An 18091-nucleotide genomic window follows, 5' to 3' on the forward strand; every position below is an offset into this window, starting at 1 on the left:
AAGGGGGAAAGTGTATGTTTCTAAAGGAAGACTGTTGTTTCTACATAAATGAATCAGGACTCGTGGAAGACCGAGTCCAACAGTTACGCAAGTTAAGCACAGAAGTAAGAACACGGCAGTTTGCTTCAGCTGCAGACCAATGGTGGAACTCATCTATGTTTTCTCTGTTAGCCCCCTTCCTTGGACCCCTGCTGAGTCTACTATTTCTGCTTACCGTAAGACCTTGTGTTGTTAACAGAATTTTGCGGTTCGTTAAAGAAAGGTTTAACACTGTACAACTCATGGTCCTCAGAGCCCAATACCAACCTGTAAACGCAGAAACAGAATCAGACTTATAAGACCCAAGATTGGCTCTAAAAAAATACCTGAAAAGAAAGGGGGGGAATGAAAAGAGCTGGGCACATTCCTCAGCCCCGGGCTCAAAACAAACAAGCCCAGTACAAACACATCCCATCCTCCCATCCCACCACATATCACCATATATCTCTTAAACTTCCCCCGGGCTCAAAACAAACAAGCCCAGTACAAACACCACCAGGAAAATCTCCGATAAGGGGACAGATGAGGGGACAGCCGTTCAAAGTTTTACTGAAAGAGCGGGAACCAAAAGAATTCCTTTGTTCCCCTGTAACTTTCAGGCTATAAATAAGCAAACACACATTGTTCAGGGCCCTCTTGTATGCGGTGGAATGGAGGGACCAGGTTTGAACTTTTAGTAAAGATCCTTGCCGCTTGGCTTTGACTCTGGACTCTGGTGGTCTTCTTTGGGGAACAAACGGTCTGGGCGTTAACACCACAAATATTGGTCCATTTTCTGATCTTATAGTTAGAGGCAGTCCAAATCTGGGAATAATGTCTCTTAACAACAACTTGGTCACTTCTAGTGCCTTCACTGTCCAGATGAGGAAAGCCTCGACTTATCCTGAAAAGGTGCAAATGAACACCAACATGTACTGATAGCTCCCTTTCAGGGCAATTCTGTGAAGTCCATCAGCAGTTTTTCACAGGGCCTGGCTTCTGTTTCCTGAACTCCTGGGGCCAAGTAGGTGCTTGTTTTGGATTATTTCAGGCACAGGATAGACGTTGTTTGCAAACAGCACGCGTGATGGCAGAGAGCTGTGGCACATAGAAATGTCAACCTATCAAAGTCTCTAGGGTCATGCTTCTAATGTGTGTTCTTTGGTGGAACTATTTCACAAATCTGGGGCTATTGTCTCTGGGGCAGCTAGCCTCCCTTCAGAGAACAGCCACCGTTCACTTTTAATATATTTCCCTGTTTCCTGACCAAACCAAAACTTTTCATCTAGAGTGTAGCTTGGGATCTCTGGGAGGGGAATCTCCAGGAGGAGAGGCATAGCTAAGGCTTTCTCTTTAGAACCTGGAGTTGTCATTGCAGCCTTCTTTGCCCTGTCTGCCTTTCTATTTTCTTTGGCCTTTAGTGTTCTTGATTTTTGGTGCCCCTTTCAGTGCATCACTGCCACCTCTTTTGGGTCCCATACAGCATTTAAGAGCTGTAGAATTTCTTCCTTGTACTTTATTTCTTAGTTCCAGCTGTTAAAAATCTTTTATAACACTGACTGATGCTTTTATCTGCATGTTGGAGCACCTCTGAGCTTTTTATATTGGTTGCCTTTTCTTTTACCATCATTTAGCCTTTGCAGAAGTACTTCTTGGCACTTTGTAGGTGTTGAAGCTGGACTGCATCATCTGGGTCCTAGTGGGGGTCCTCTTGTCCTCTTAAGAGACATGAGCATAACATTTGCATGGTCAGAACTGAGATGGCCTGACTTTTTGAAACTTTCACTTTAGCTTCCCGAGCTCTGATTTCTCCTTCTCAAGTGAGACTAGGAGCATGTATCTGTTTGAACTTAGCTCCTTAGGGGCAGTTAGCCTTGGTAAAGGGGGGTAGATTGGAATGTAGGGAGGAGGGGGTCTCTGTTCCCTCCTGTAGTTCTTGCAAAGCCAGTTTTCTCTTTCTTGAGACTTTTCTTTTGTCTCCGTAGCTTCCAGGGCAGCTGATTTTTACTTTCACTTTTGGCTCTGTGTGCTACAAGCCTCTGTGACTTTCCCTTTAACTCTGTAGTTGCCAGTGCAGCTGATTTCTCTCAGCGTGAGCTGCGAGCATTCTACAATAAGCTGCTACGCAGTGCTGCATTCATTTAGCCATGAGTCTATATGAAGACTAGGTCTGAATGCCCTGGCTATCCTCCAACCCTAGTCACCACCTTAAAACACGACCAATTTCTCTGTAGTGCCTTCAGCCAGCCATCTGACATTGAAAGAAGGCTAGTCTAATTCACAGTATATGCTTAACTTTGGAACATCCAGTCTTATCCTATAATTATCTCTAAACACTTTTTCAAAATTCTTTATCATGCACTCCAAAGGAGTTGGTTTTGACACTTGCTCTCCCATTTTCTCTCTTGCATCGCACTTTCACTGTCACTTTTACTCTCTGGTCCATCAGACCGGTTCCTACTATGGGAGTTTCAGATGCTGCTTAAACAGGAACATGCATTCCCCTGTTAGAGCCTGCTGTGGCTGCAGATCTGGTCCTATCACCTGTATGCAATGTCCTAGGTCTGATTTTCCCACACTCACCTCAGAGCACACAGCCTGTGCTAAAGGACTTGTGCCTCCCCACATCATTGCCAACGTTGGCCTCTCCCGAGACCATCTCTTTAACACACTTTCACACACCTCCCCTGCCCCAGGACTCCTCACTGGGTGAAACAATTCTCTTCTGTCCTGGTTGACTGCAGTTAGACTCCCACATTCACACAAATACACACACCACTCCTACCGCAGGACTCCTCATCAGACTAAATGAGCCTCTTTTGTGTCCTGGGTAGGTTCACATGCACCCACACGCTCCCAGTTGGAGTAGCAAGCTACTCTTGCCACCCTGACAGCAAGCTCTGCCTTGCTGCACTTGCCACTCTATCGGCCCATTTTCTCCTTTTTTTCAGTTCCAATGAACCACTTTCATTTTGTTAGTGGGGACATGAGGTTCATCCAAATTGGCAGGCCATTCCTGCTGTCCCCAGATGCTCTAGCTTTGATTAATGGTCAGTCCCCAACAGGTGATCAGGCTCTGCTTTGTCCCTATGGGATGGGCTTTGCTGCCTTGGGCTCTTACTCCTTACCATGGTTTATGAAGTGCTGGTATCATCCTGCAGCTCCAACCCTGGTTCCATTACACTAGTGGCCAGGGCACTGGGATGCGGGGAGAGCTGGTTTCCATCTGGGTGAAGCTCCCTCATGGCATGCCTTGGATGCTGGGTTTCCCCTGGCCCTGGGGCTCTAGTCCCACAGGCAAAGGAGACAGTAAATCTCCAATCCTGGATGAGCTCCCAGAAATGTAATGGTATTGATAAGTAATCAGAGAGACCGATGGGGTTCAGGAGGAGGATATGTATTATTTAGTTGCACTGGCCCAGTCGGATTAACATCCAAAGGACTAAGCCCTGAACAAAGAGTTAAGTTACCTTTTAAGTATTTTGTGGGGCTGAGGGAGATCTGTACAGAGAGAAGCATATTACAGATGCAAGAAACAAAGGCAGTTATTCAATTAATTGAGAGATGTATTACATGATTTCTTACTTTTCAAGGAAAAACAAGTTTTGTGACTTGAGTTTATCTGTCTAGTGACCTTGCAGCTGCTCAGCTAGAGAAACAAGATCTTCACCATGCTGGGAAAGTAGGAGTGATAAGCCTTACTAGCCACAGAAAAACAGGCAGTTAATTTTCAAAGGACTCTAGCTCTTTCTCTTTCTCAGGGGGGAATTGGGTTTTCTTACACATAACTGAGTTTTTGCTTACACATTCTTTAATTTCTGTTCCATTAGTACCTAGAAGTCAGTTTATTTTTTACTTTTATTATTATTTTTTGAGACAGAATCTCATTCTGTTGCCCAGGCTAGAGTGCAATGGTGCAGTCTCAGCTCACTGCAACCTCTGCCTTCCAGGCTCAAGTGATTGTCCTGCCTCAGACTCCCAAGTAGCTGGAACTACAGGTGTGCACCACCACACCTGGCTAATTTGTGTATTTTTAATAGAGATGGAGTTTTGCCATGTTGCCCAGGCTGGTCTCAAACTCCAGGGCTCAAGTGATCTACCTGCCTTGGCTTCCTAAAGTGCTGTGATTACAAGTGCAAGCCACTGTTCTTGGCCCCTAGAAGCCAATTTAAACTTATTATTTCTAAGTCCCCTTCCTCAATGAGAATACATATGTACACAGAGTTGGATAGTTGGTCTAGGAAGGGTCTAGAAATTTAAATTTAACTGTATGCCTATCATGTTTTTTTTTGTTTTTGTTTTTTTTTAAAACAAAACAAAACAAAAAACACGTGGAGTTAGAAAGAAATTCACTGGGTAGCCTGGAAGAGAATATGCAACTCTGATACAGAGGGAGTAGCTCTAGATCCCTAGTTAGTCTCCAGTCAGCCTCCAAATCCTCCCCCAACCCTACATCAAAACCTGAATCCCCACCCCAATCCTGAGCGAAAGCCTGCCACTTCCAGCTTAATCTCTGTTGACTGTAAGGATGCAGAATTTGCAACTTTGAAGTCCTTTTATTCCACTCCCTTCTCCTTTTCTTGTCCCAGCTGGGTTACAAATGTCAAGGAGAAGTAGAGGGCCCAGTCCCACCTCCTGAGGTTGGAGTTATTTAGCCATGGGATGCACCATGATTTTCAAGTACAGTTGATTTTCCAGAGAAGGAAGTAAAAAGAAAGTGCTTTGGAATAAATTTTGAACTCCATTCACCATTCCGGGGATAAACATGGAAACTAACCATTTGTGGGGTGGTGCTCTGTGTCACATATTTTACACACAATCATCTTCCTTTCCCAGTCTTTTTTTTTTTTTCAGAGTTGGACGGTGCCTTGTATGCTGTGTACTGCCTGAGTATGACATGTCTGGTAATAAGAAGGGTTAAGAGGCTCCTTCCTTTGCCTTCACTGAAGTTCTGTTGCCCAGATGTGAGATCTTTAAAAGGTCAGTGTTTTTGAATAAGGAATAAAATTGTATTATAAGATAAAAGTTCATGGAATTATACAATAAAATACTAAATTAGTAAATGGCACTTCCTTAGGTCATGGTCACTGGTCACCGTTTTTGCATCCCATTCTTCTCGCCTTCAGGTAATATCCCCTCAGGTCTGAGAATGATCGCAACTCAGAGCCTGAGAAGAGCTGTGCATCACTCTCTTGGGGATGGCAGCAAAATGCTGAGCAATGTTGGGTCCTACAACGTGTCCTCCATGGATGCCAGGCTCTAGGCCTGTTCTGTTGACTGCTGGAGTCTCAACATTCAGAACACCAGCCCAACATGGCATGTGTATTGACAGAGAGACTTCAGGCAATTTTTATCTCCTTGAATGAATGTATACATGTTACGTGACAGAGCAGGGACTAGATGTAGCCAATATATTAGATCGCCTTCTTTGCACCCCTCATTTTCTACATACTGCAGCCAGGATGAGGATATAAAATGGAAAGGAAGAAGGCATATCATTTTGTATGTGCCCTGTGATCTTTAAATGTTATTAAATGTTGTTAATGAAATGCCATGATATAACTAACTATATGCTGGCACCACTTTCCTGTATACTTGCATTCTCTAATTATGTTCAAAGCAATGGTTGCACAAAGGCTAAGGGTACGCTCTGACCTTTCTTCACCCATGAGGACTGTGTTTTAACTTGTAATTTCACCTGCAGCGGCTCACAGTCCAGCGGCATTTAAGTGCAACTATACTTTACTCACAGTAACTAATAGAAAAGAGAGATTGTGGGGGTTTGAGCAGGGGATTTATAACCTCATATTTAAAAATATGAATTCCTGCTTATTTATGGGTTGAACATTTTGGGCCCCCATTTTTTCATCAAATCTCAGGGTACCTGATTTTTATTCACAAAATCATGCATTAGTATCCACATTAGAATGTAAACACAAGACCTAAGATAAATTTGTTTTGTAGTACTTTGATAGTTAGAACACATTTCCCCAGAGAGAAATATTAAAACAAGAGGTTAGATACCCACTTCCATATTCACATAACCCTTACGCACCTGAGGAGCTCTCTCATTTCAGAATGTCCCTGACCATCTCTTATTTCTTATGGGAAAGTGTTTGAGTACCAGCTTGGAATCCCAGGAGTGTAATTCTCCGGGGCAGAGACTCTGCTGCTGGTGCCATTGAGTCCCTAGCCCTTTTTCATGCTCCACTTTCTGATGAGCTTACACACACAGGCATGGTGTACTGTGGCTGCTTAATATTGCTGTAGGACTTCCTGTGTCCTGAGTTCACCACTACACTTTAATTCTAAATATTTATAAGCTATTAAAGTTAGATTCAAAAACTTTTTTGTTCCCTAAGCTTTTTCTGTTTATTTCACTGATAAATCTAGCAAATGTTGGCTGGGTGTGGTGGCTCATTCCTGTAATTGCAGCACTTTTGGAGGCTGAGGCAGATGGAACACCTGAGCCCAGGGGTTCAAGACAGCCTGGGCAACATGGTGAAATCCCATCTCAACTAAAAATACAAAAATTAGCTGCATCTGGTAGTACACATCTGTAATCCATGCTACTTGGGAGGCTGAGACATGAGGATCACTTGAACCCAGGAGGCAGAGGTTGCAGTAACCCAAGATCATGCCACTGCATTCCAGCCTGGATGACAGAGTGAGTCTGTCTGCAAAAACAAAAAATCTAGTAAACGTTAACAGTCACTGTTCATAAGTCATAACATTGTTTCAATCCCTTTACAAATTTATCATAAACTTCACCTTTATACTGTTTAATCACACTTATAAAACTAATATATTTTATGGCTTTGTTGAGTACTTCAGTTGTCTGAATTAATGAATGAAATCCCTTTAAATAGTCATTTCCTTAAGCACAATAAGTGAAGTTTATAAAAATGATGAACCAAAACTTCTTAATATTTCAACATCATGCTTATTGTCTTAAATTGTAAGTGTTAATAATTCAGGTATGTATTTAAATGATTATTTATAGAATTATTTGTCTCACAGGCTGAATTTAATTAAAGAGTACAAGTAATAAAATAATAAGTAACATAGAAAATGTATTCAGTGGTCTTGCCTTTCTTAAACATGTCTTTAAATGATTTGGTTGTTGGGAGACATTAAGGAAAACACTTCCCCTCCCACGTACTTTACATTCCCATGCAGGTGATTGGATTTTTCATTTTTTTACATAAATCCAATAATCTTTGAACTTGACAAGAATCCTCCATTCTTTCACTAACTTCTTTCATTATACATCTCAGGTCAGGTACAGTCCCAGGTACAGCTGTTGAAAGAATATCTAATTGAATTCTGGATATCTTTCATGTAGTTTGTCCAACTGACTGACAGTGACAACTCATAAGGCCATATTACTGACATAGTTAGAACACTGAGCTAGCCTTAATTATGTATGTGCCGAGCCCCTAACTGTTCAAAGAAAAGGTGTTCTCTTACCAGCTGTCCTTCCCTGGTAATTGGACTTGTAGAATAAAAGGCATTTGCTCTTTGAGAATGTGAATGAGCATTTCTGACTCCTCATCCTTCAGAGTCCCCATGTGTGGAAGGCTTGGTAACTTGAGCTGTGCCTGGGGTTAGCAAGCTATGCCTCCTTTTGCCAATATAACTCCCACTTTGCTACTTTGAGTACCAGAGGTACACTCTGCATAGCAGGAACCATACCCTATGCTTTTTGGCTCTTTTGAGAAACCCTAGGTAGAATTAGATAAATAAAATCTGAGATACACAAATGAATTTATACATATGCAGATATGTATTCTTTAAAAAATGATTTTGATCCTTATTTCTTATGATTTTCTTCATCCCTTCCCCATGTTAAGATAACACCTTCCATTGACAAACTGCTCTTGCCTTTTATTTAAAACAAAATAAAACAAAACAAAACTGAGTAGATAAAGATGAGTAAGACAGTGTCATAGGCTGAGTCATGTCCCCTTGAAATATATGTGGTGGAGACCTAATCCCAGGACCTCAGAATGTGATTATATTTGGAGATAGGTCTTTGAAGGGCTAAATGCAGTCCTAATCCAATGAGACTGGCATTCTTATAAGAGGCAATTAGTACACAGACACACAACAGACAACCATGTGAGGACAAAAGGGGAGGGCAGTGTCTGCCAGCAAAGGAGAGAGGCCTTAGGAGAAACCAACCTTGCTGAATGACTCTGATATTAGACTTCCAGCCTCCAGAATTGCAAGAAAATCAATTTCTCTTATTTAAACCACCCAGTCTGTGGTATTTTATTATGCAGCCCTAACAAACTCATAGTCCCAAGAATTTAAGATTTTTCATTGTGGGAAGGGATCAAGCCATCTAGATCAATGTTTTCCCAAGTTTCTGGGCAAACCTCTCCAGGAAGATGGGCAGCAAATTGCCCAGAGCTGTTCAATTAGAGGATTGCCATAGAACTTTCTCCAGTCTCAACTCACATCAACTATTTATAGCTGAATTGTCACACATAGCTCTGTAAACTCTGCCTATACCTCTCATTGACTTTAGGTTGTGAATGAAATGTTTAAAAGTTTATTTTTATGTTTTTTATATATGTTTGAAAGTCATTGTACAGAAGCCCTATTAGAGGGAAAAAATAGCCAAAATTTCTTAATGCATTGGATTTCTATTGCTTCTCTAACAAATTTCAACAAACTGAGGACTGTTTTTACCAACCTCTTGGTAAAACCAGGTGGTAGCAGGGCTGCGTTTGTTTCTGGAGGCTCTAGTGGAGAATGTTTTCCTGCATTTTCTAGCTATTTGAGGCTACCACATTTCTTGACTCATCTTCAAAGCTAGCACTGTTTCACCTCTCTGACCATGCTCTTTTAGTGAGGCATTTGTAGCCATAATTTCCCTCCAAGCATTCCGTCTGCTGCATCCCATAAGATTTGGAACATTGTGATTTCATTTCCATGCTTCTCAAAGTATCTTGTTAAATTTCCCTCATTATTTCATTTTTGATCTATAAATTTTTAGGAGTGTATTGTTTAATTTCCACATGATTTGTGAATTTCTGAAGTTTTCTTCTGTTATGGATTTCTAATTTCATTTCATTGTTGATTGGGGAAATACCTGTATAATTTCATTTCTTTGAAAGCTTATTGAGACTTGACTTATGACCCAGCATATGGCCTGTTCTGGAGAATTTTCCACATGCACTTACAAATAATGTATATTCTCTTATTGTTGGGTCAATTTTCTATAGATGTCTGTCAAGTTTTACTGGTTTATGGAGTGTAAGTGGATTAAATCAAGTGTTATATTTCTTTATTAATCTTCTGTCTAGTTGTTCTGTCCATTATCAAAAAGTATAGCATTGAAGTCACCAGCTACTGTTGTTCACTCAGCTATGTGCCCTTTCAGTTATAACAGTTTTTACTGTTTATATTTTGGGGCTCTGTGGTTACGTTCACTTATATTTATAATTGTTGCATCTTCTTGATAGAGTGACCTTTTTATTACTGTAAAATGTTTCTATTAAAACTGTGTTGTATTTTTTTTTTTTTTTTTAGTAAAATTGTTTGTCCTAAGTCTGCATTGTCTGATGTTACTTCTCCAGCTGTCTTTGAGCTATTGTTTGCATGGAATATCTTTTCATCATTTTACTTCCAAGCTTTTGCACCATTTGTTCTAAGTTGTATCTCTGTTGTGGATATCATATAGTTAGATCATGTCCCTTTTTTTTTGGTACCTCCATTTTTCCAATCTCTACCTTTTAATTGGAGGGTTTTTTGTTTGTTTGTTTGTTTTTGTTGTTTTTTTTTTTGTTTTTTTTTTTTTTGAGATGGAGTCTTGCTCTGTCGCCAAGGCTAGAGTGCAGTGGTGCAATCTCTAAATGGAGTTTCTAATCTATTTACATATAGTGTGGTTATTGGTAAGACAGGATTTATGTGTGGCATGCTGTTGTTTTCTGTCTTAAGTTTTCTTGTTACCTTATTTCTTCATTACTGCCTTTTTTAACTTTAGATATTTTCTAGTGTGCCATTTTAATTATTCTGTCCTTCATTTTACTCTATTTCTTAGTGATTGCTCTGTGGATTATGATATACTTCTTAACCACTTATTTTAAGTACCTCACAAATGTTTGCTCCTATATAGTTCCATTTCCAATTCTCTTTCTGTTGCTGTTGTCATACATATTACATGTTTATATGTTGTTTTCCCATCAACACTTATAATTTCACTTGGTTCAAAATTTGATTTACAAACAAAACATACAATTATACTGTCTTTATTTTTTCCCAAAGGACAAACCAAAGCTGAATTGTGAGCCATTGCTTTCAAGTATAAAAAATAAATATTACAGCATCCTTGTCCTTTTTCTCTCTTTAAAGTAACTTAGCATAATTTAGAAAGATCCCCAGATATGTTTTTAAATAGGGTATTGGATAATGAGCCCCCCAAAAATCCTGGATAAAGAATGTTTCATTTTTAAGTTTTCCAAACCTGGCTTGATATTTTCCAGAACCAAAAAATAAAGTAAAACTTCATAACAATTTGTGTTGTAAATACTTCATTAGAACTTTTTTTGTTCATTAATCTTTATTCAAATATTGAAAGTATGTTGATTGAGAATGGAAATATATACAAGCTCTTAAAGTAACTCTAGTAATAATCTCAAGTGAGTTTGACCTGGGGAGAAAGTCTGCTCAGAGAAAGTTGCATGTAATTCGTTGATGAGAATCTGAATCTGAGCAGGCTATTTGTGCAAAGTCTTTATAAATCATCCCTAACTCTCAGCAATCGCCTGGGACAGCTCTTTGCCCTGGAGAAAAACTTCAACAGAGTAACTCTTGATGGGGGAATCTGGATTCAAAACAGGGGCAAGAGGTGGTTACAAAGCAAATCAATCTGTTATTTGATCACATATTTGTGCCTTCTTAAAGGAAACAGGAAAGCATTCTTTTATCAGCATCTGCATGGTCTGAGATTCTGCTTTGAAAAAAATCCATGTAGGAATAGTGAGAAGGAAAGGAGGTGCACAGGAAGGGAGAGCCGGTTCATCTCTGTGACCAGAAAAAAATAATTTAAAAGTTCTTTTTGCACATGTCACGTACTGCCAAACATGTGCTTTTAAAAAAGAGAGAGAAATATGCATATACATAGCAATATTATTTAGTGTCATCCTGGGTTTTCTCCTCTTTATTATGATTATCAGGTTTTTGTGCAAATGCGTATATCATATATATACATATATATATGTATATATATATACATATATATATGTATATATACATACATATATATATGTATATATATATACACATATATATATGTATATATATATACATATATATATGTTTTTGGAGACAGTCTTACTCTGTTACACAGGCTAGAGTGCAGTGCAGTGGCACAACCTAGGCTGACTGTAGCCTCTGACTTGTGGGCTCAAGTGATTATCTCACCTCAGCCTCCGAAATAGCTGGGACCAGAGGTGTATGCCACTACACTCAGCTAACTTTTAATTTTTTTTTGGAGAGACAGGGTATCTCTATATTGTCCAGGCTAGTCTCAAACTACTGGTCTCAAATGATCCTCCTGCCACAGTTTCCCAAGTCCCTTGGATTGTAGTCATGAGCCACAGCCCCAAGCTAAGATATTTTTTAACCATATTACCTACAGGATTTAAGACTCACTCTGGTGGATAGCTTAACTTAAAAGATTTGGCAGCTCTTGTGAATTTATAAATTCAAATTAATAGTTATTTTTTCTCCCAGGCTAGGGATTCAACCTTCTTATGGTTGCAGGGTGCCCTGGCATACTGCATGCTAGTTAGAAAGCCCTCACACTGACCACAGGCCCCTCCCCATATGTCTGTACCTGTTGGCCACCTACCTGTGGGTCTTTTCTCTCTGAGATCCTTCTTGTTCTCTGTGTTTGGGACAGGCTGTCATCCTCTGTCAACTAGGGAAACTTGCTCTTAAATTATCCCTTCAATCCCACCTCCACCATAAATAAAGTTAAAGGAGTGGGACCTGCTGTTAGCCAACAGTGATTGGGCATGGAGGGAAAGCACCCTGAAGCCCCATGGAAGGAATGGCACCATACCATGTCTACTTATATGTGCACCACAAAGGATGGCGCTGGGGATGAGAGTCCCAAAACATGGGCATCCCCTCCTCCCTAAGAAGGCTCAGCAGAGTGTTGTTTTCTGAAGGGAGGTTGAGAAGTCCCAGGAAGACTTCCTCACATTGGATTCCAGGGGTCATTTACTAGCGTTGTGATCGCCTCTGGGTATTTTTTGTCATTCAAGGCTATGTGTATTAGTAATGTAACTGTTCATTTTTTTCCCAACCTAGTAAGGTTTTCTTTTTAAAACAACTTTATGGAGGTTTAATTGGAGTACAATAAACTGCATGTTTGAAGTGTACCATGTGAAAAGTTTTGGCATCCAGTTTTGGCATGCAGTTACCCGTGACACAATTCACACACCCAGATGATAAATATTTCCACAACCCCCAGAAGTTTCTCATGCCCTCTGCAATCCCTGCCTCTCTCTGCCCCCATGCCAAGGGAACCATTGCTCTGCTTCTGCAATTACAGATTTCCTAGAATTTTATATAGAACCATACAGTATGTCTTCTTCTTTTTTTTTAATCTGGCTTCTCTCAGCACAATTTGGGAACTCATTTATATCATTGTTTGTACCAATAGTTTTTATGTCTTTTATTCTGTTGTGTGGCTGCATCATAGGATGAACGTCCATTGACTTATTGACAGTCTTGACTTCTTTCCAACTTTTAGCTATTACAGATAAAATTGCCATGAATATCTGGTAAGTCTTTGTGTAAACATAGGCTTTTCTTTATTGGGTAAACATGCAGCACTGGACTGATTCCCTCCTGGGCATGGTATGGTAAAGTTATAGATAACTATTAAAGAAACTTCCCAAAGAGTTTTTGCTATTTTAACTTCTTATTAGTGCTGTAACCAGTTGTCAAAAATAGTGACTTAAAACAACACAAATTTATTGTTGTCTTACAATTCTGGCCAGAATTGTCTAAGTTGCTAAAAATCAAGGTGTTGGCAGGACTGCATTCCTTTCCAGAAGTTTTGGGGGATTGGCTGTTTCCTTACTCCCATCTCCTAAGTGGCTGCCATTCATAGGCTCTGACCACTCTTCCCACCTTCTTCTCTCTCACCCTACTGGCCGCCTCTTACGAGGACCTTGTGATTATATTGAGTCTACCTGGATAATTAATCTAGGATCACTTCCGCATCTCAAGATTCTTAATTACTTTTACAAATTTGCTATTGTCAAGGAGTTTAACATACACAGGTTCTGGGAATTAGGACTGACACATCTTTGGGAGACCATTATTCTCTCTCCTGCAGATTGTGTTATCACTGAGTTGTACATTTCAGTTCCTTACATATTCTGCATACAAGTCCTTTTGGTGTCTGTGTGCCTGTGTGTATGTATGTATTTTAAATATTTTCCTTCAATCTGTAGCTTGCCTTTTGCTTTTTTATGTGTATGTGTATGTGTCTTTCAATTTTGAAGAAAGCCCCTTTTTCCACATGTGCTCACATGGCCCTCATTTTTTGTGTTCTATGAATAAAACTCCTGTTTTCTTATAGAAGTTTATGATCCCAGGGATCAAAATTTTTCCCTGATACAAACATATATCTCCATGCAGGTTGGTGTGATTAGTAAGACTTTTTGAACCAATACATTTTTGAGTGACTTTTTAATTTAAATAGGGGTTATCAGAAAAAATCCTTATACCAATTCCCAAACCTATTAAATAGAACTGCTAATGCCTGTGAGTTATGTCACATGCTAATCAAGAGTTTTACTTTGCAGATGTTCACTCAATTAAATTATCATTACTGATCTATTTTAAGCAATCATTCTTAAATTTTTTTTTTCTCTTTGTGTAAAAAATGATAGCTTACAGCCACAAGAAGCAATACGTCAAATACTTAAATACTTTTTTTCTAAGCCCACTACAGTATGCTTCTCATTTGAGGTAATATTACTGAGACTCTTAATTTTATGCTTAATTATTCATTTTAGTCCTTTACATTCCTAAACAAAAGAAAGCACTAGCATTTACATGCAGGCTTATTTGTAAAGGTGAACCAGTGACAGCACAGTGCTATGGAAGTTTCTATCTTGTATATATAAAGCACAAAGTATGTTCGTGGTTATAGGGAAAAGTATGGTAGTGCTCACAGTGTGTTAAAAACTTGTAACATTTGTTGCAGGGAAATGATGAGATCATTGCCCTTCTCATCATTTGATGTTGTCATCACCGTGTCTTCTCTCTCCTCATACTGCTGGAATTTGTGCTTGGCTTGTAACATAGCTTCTACCCAACTTCTGTTTTCGGGTCTGAGAGGACATTTCTTAGCTAACAGGTCATTAACATTAGTTAGCTGAAGGTGACATATGCGTAGGTCTTCAGGTGAGAAAAAGATTCTGATTTACATAGTGATGTATTCTTTTTTTTTTAGGGAATTAATTATTTTTTTTTATTATTATGCTCTAAGTTTTAGGGTACATGTGCACAACGTGTAGGTTAGTTACAAATATATACATTTGACATGCTGGTGCAGTGCACCCACTAACTCGTCATCTAGCATTAGGAATATCTCCCAATCCTATGCCTCCCCCCTCCCCCAACCCCCACAACAGTCCCCAGAGTGTGATGTTCCCCTTTCTCTGTCCATGTGTTCTCACTGTTCAATTCCCACCTATGAGTGAGAATATGCGGTATTTGGTTTTTTTGTTCTTGAGATAGTTTACTGAGAATGATGATTTCCAATTTCATCCATGTCCCTACAAAGGACATGAACTCACCATTTTTTATGGCTGCATAGTATTCCATGGCGTATATGTGCCACATTTTCTTAATCCAGTCTATCATTGTCGGACATTTGGGTTGGTTCCAAGTCTTTGCTATTGTGAATAGTGCCGCAATAAACATATGTGTGCATGTGTCTTTATAGCAGCATGATTTATAATCCTTTGGGTATATACCCAGTAATGGGATGGCTGGGTCAAATGGTATTTCTAGTTCTAGATCCCTGAGGAATAGCCACACTGACTTCCACAATGGTTTAACTAGTTTTCAGTCCCACCAACAGTGTAAAAGTGTTCCTATTTCTCCACATCCTCTCCAGCACCTGTTATTTCCTGACTTTTTAATGATTGCCATTCTAAGTGGTGTGAGATGATATCTCATTGTGGTTTTGATTTGCATTTTTCTGATGGCCAGTGATGGTGAGCATTTTTTCATGTGTTTTTTGGCTGCATCAATGTCTTCTTTTGAGCAGTGTCTGTTCATGTCCTTTGCAGACTTTTTGATGGCGTTGTTTGTTTTTTTCATGTAAATTTGTTTGAGTTCATTGTAGATTCTGGATATTAGCTCTTTGTCAGATGAGTAGGTTGCGAAAATTTTCTCCCATTTTGTGGGTTGCCTGTTCACTCTGATGTTAGTTTATTTTGCTGTGCAGAAGCTCTTTAGTTTAATCAGATCCCATTTGTCTATTTTGGCTTTTGTTGCCATTGCTTTTGGTGTTTTAGACATGAAGTCATTGCCCATGTCTATGTCCCGAATGGTAATGCCTAGGTTTTCTTCTAGGGTTTTTACAGTTTTAGGTCTAACATTTAAGTCTTTAATCCATCTTGAATTGATTTTTGTATAAGGTGTAAGGAAGGGATCCAGTTTCAGCTTTCTGCATATGGCCAGACAGTTTTCCCAGCCCCGTTTATTAAATAGGGTATCCTTTCCCCGTTGCTTGTTTTTCTCAGGTTTGTCAAAGGTAAGGTAGTTTTAGATATGCGGCATTATTTCTAAGGGCTCTGTTCTGTACCATTGATCTGTATCTCTGTTTTGTTACCAGTACCATGCTGTTTTGGTTACTGTAGCCTTGTAGTATAGTTTGAAGTCAGGTAGTGTGATGCCTCCAGCTTTGTTCTTTTGGCTTATGATTGACTTGGTGATGTGGGCTCTTTTTTGGTTCCATATGAACTTTAAAGTAGCTTTTTCCAATTCTGTGAAGAAAGTCATTGGTAGCTTGATGGGGATGGCATTGAATCTATAAATTACCTTGGGCAGTATGGCCATTTTCCTGATATTGATTCTTCCCACCCATGAGCATGGAATATTCTCCCATTTGTTTGTATCCTCTTTAATTTCATTGAGCAGTGGTTTGCAGTTCTCCTTGAAGAGGTCCTTCACATCTCTTGTAAGTTGGATTCCTAGGTATTTTACTCCCTTTGAAGAAATTGTGAATGGGCGTTCACTCATGATTTGGCTCTCTGCTTGTCTGTTGTTGGTGTATAAGAATGCTTGTGATTTTTGTACACTGATTGTGTATTCTGAGACTTTGCTGATGTTGCTTACCAGCTTAAGGAGATTTTGGGCTGAGACAATGGGTTTTCTCGATATACAATCATGTCATCTGCAAACAGGGACAATTTGACTTCCTCTTTCCCTAATTGAATACCATTTATTTCCTTCTCCTGCCTAATTGCCCTGGCCAGAACTTCCAACACCATGTCGAATAGGAGTGTTGAGAGAGGGCATCCCTGTCTTGTGCCAGTTTTCAAAGGGAATGCTTCCAGTTTTTGCCCATTCACTATGATATTGGCTGTGGGTTTGTCATAGATAGCTCTTATTATTTTGAGATACATCCCATCAATACATAATTTATTGAGAGTTTTTAGCATGAAGCATTGTTGAATTTTGTCAAAGGCCTTTTCTGCATCTATTGAGATAATCATGTGGTTTTTGTCTTTGGTTGTGTTTATACGCTGGATTACATTTATTGATTTGCATATATTCAACCAGCCTTGCATCCCAGGGATGAAGTCCACTTGATCATGGTGGATAAGCTTTTTGATGTGCTGCTGGATTCAGTTTGCCAGTAATTTACTGAGGATTTTTGCTTCAATGTTCATCAAGTATATTGGTCTAAAATTCTCTTTTTTGGTTGTGTCTCTGCCCTGTTTTGGTATCAGGATGATGCTGGCCTCACAAAATGATTTAGGGAGGATTCCCTCTTTTTCTATTGATTGGAATAGTTTCAGAAGGAATGGTACCAGTTCCTCCTTGTACCTCTGGTAGAATTCAGCTGTGAATCCATCTGGTCCTGGACTCTTTTTTGTTGGTAAGCTATTGATTATTGCCACAATTTCAGTTCCTGTTATTGGTCTATTCAGAGATTCAACTTCTTCCTGGGTTAGTCTTGGGAGAGTGTAGGTGTCGAGGAATTTATCCATCTCTTCTAGATTTTCTAGTTTATTTGCATAGAGAGGTGTTTGTAATATTCTCTGATGGTAGTTTGTATTTCTGTGGGATCGGTGGTGATATCCTCTTTATCATTTTTTATTGCACCTATTTGATTCTTCTCTCTTTTTTTCTTTATTAGTCTTGCTAGCGGTCTATCAATTTTGTTGATCCTTTCAAAAAACCAGCTCCTGGATTCATTAATTTTTTGAAGGGTTTTTGTGTCTCTATTTCCTTCAGTTATGCTCTGATTTTCGTTATTTCTTGCCTTCTGTTAGCTTTTGAATGTGTTTGCTCTTGCTTTTCTCATTCTTGTAATTGTGATGTTAGTTTGTCAATTTTGGATCTTTCCTGCTTTCTCCTGTGGGCATTTAGTGCTATAAATTTCCCTCTACACACTGCTTTGAGTGTGTCCCAGAGATTCTGGTATGTTGTGTCTTTGTTCTCATTGGTTTCAAAGAACATCTTTATTTCTGCCTTCATTTCGTTATGTACCCAGTAGTCATTCAGGAGCAGGTTGTTCAGTTTCCATGTAGTCGAGCGGTTTTGAGTGAGTTTCTTAATCCTGAGTTCAGTTTGATTGCACTGTGGTCTGAGTGATAGTTTGTTCTAATTTCTGTTCTTCTACATTTGCTGAGGAGAGCTTTACTTCCAACTATGTGGTCAATTTTGGAATTGGTGTGATGTGGTGCTGAAAAAAATGTATATTCTGTTGATCCGGGGTGGAGAGTTCTGTAGATGTCTATTAGGTCCGCTTGGTGCAGAGCTTAGTTCAATTCCTGGGTATCTTTTTTGACTTTCTGTC

The sequence above is a fragment of the Pan troglodytes genome, chromosome Y (assembly GCF_028858775.2).
Source record: "Pan troglodytes isolate AG18354 chromosome Y, NHGRI_mPanTro3-v2.0_pri, whole genome shotgun sequence".
In the NCBI taxonomy this organism is placed as follows: domain Eukaryota; kingdom Metazoa; phylum Chordata; class Mammalia; order Primates; family Hominidae; genus Pan; species Pan troglodytes.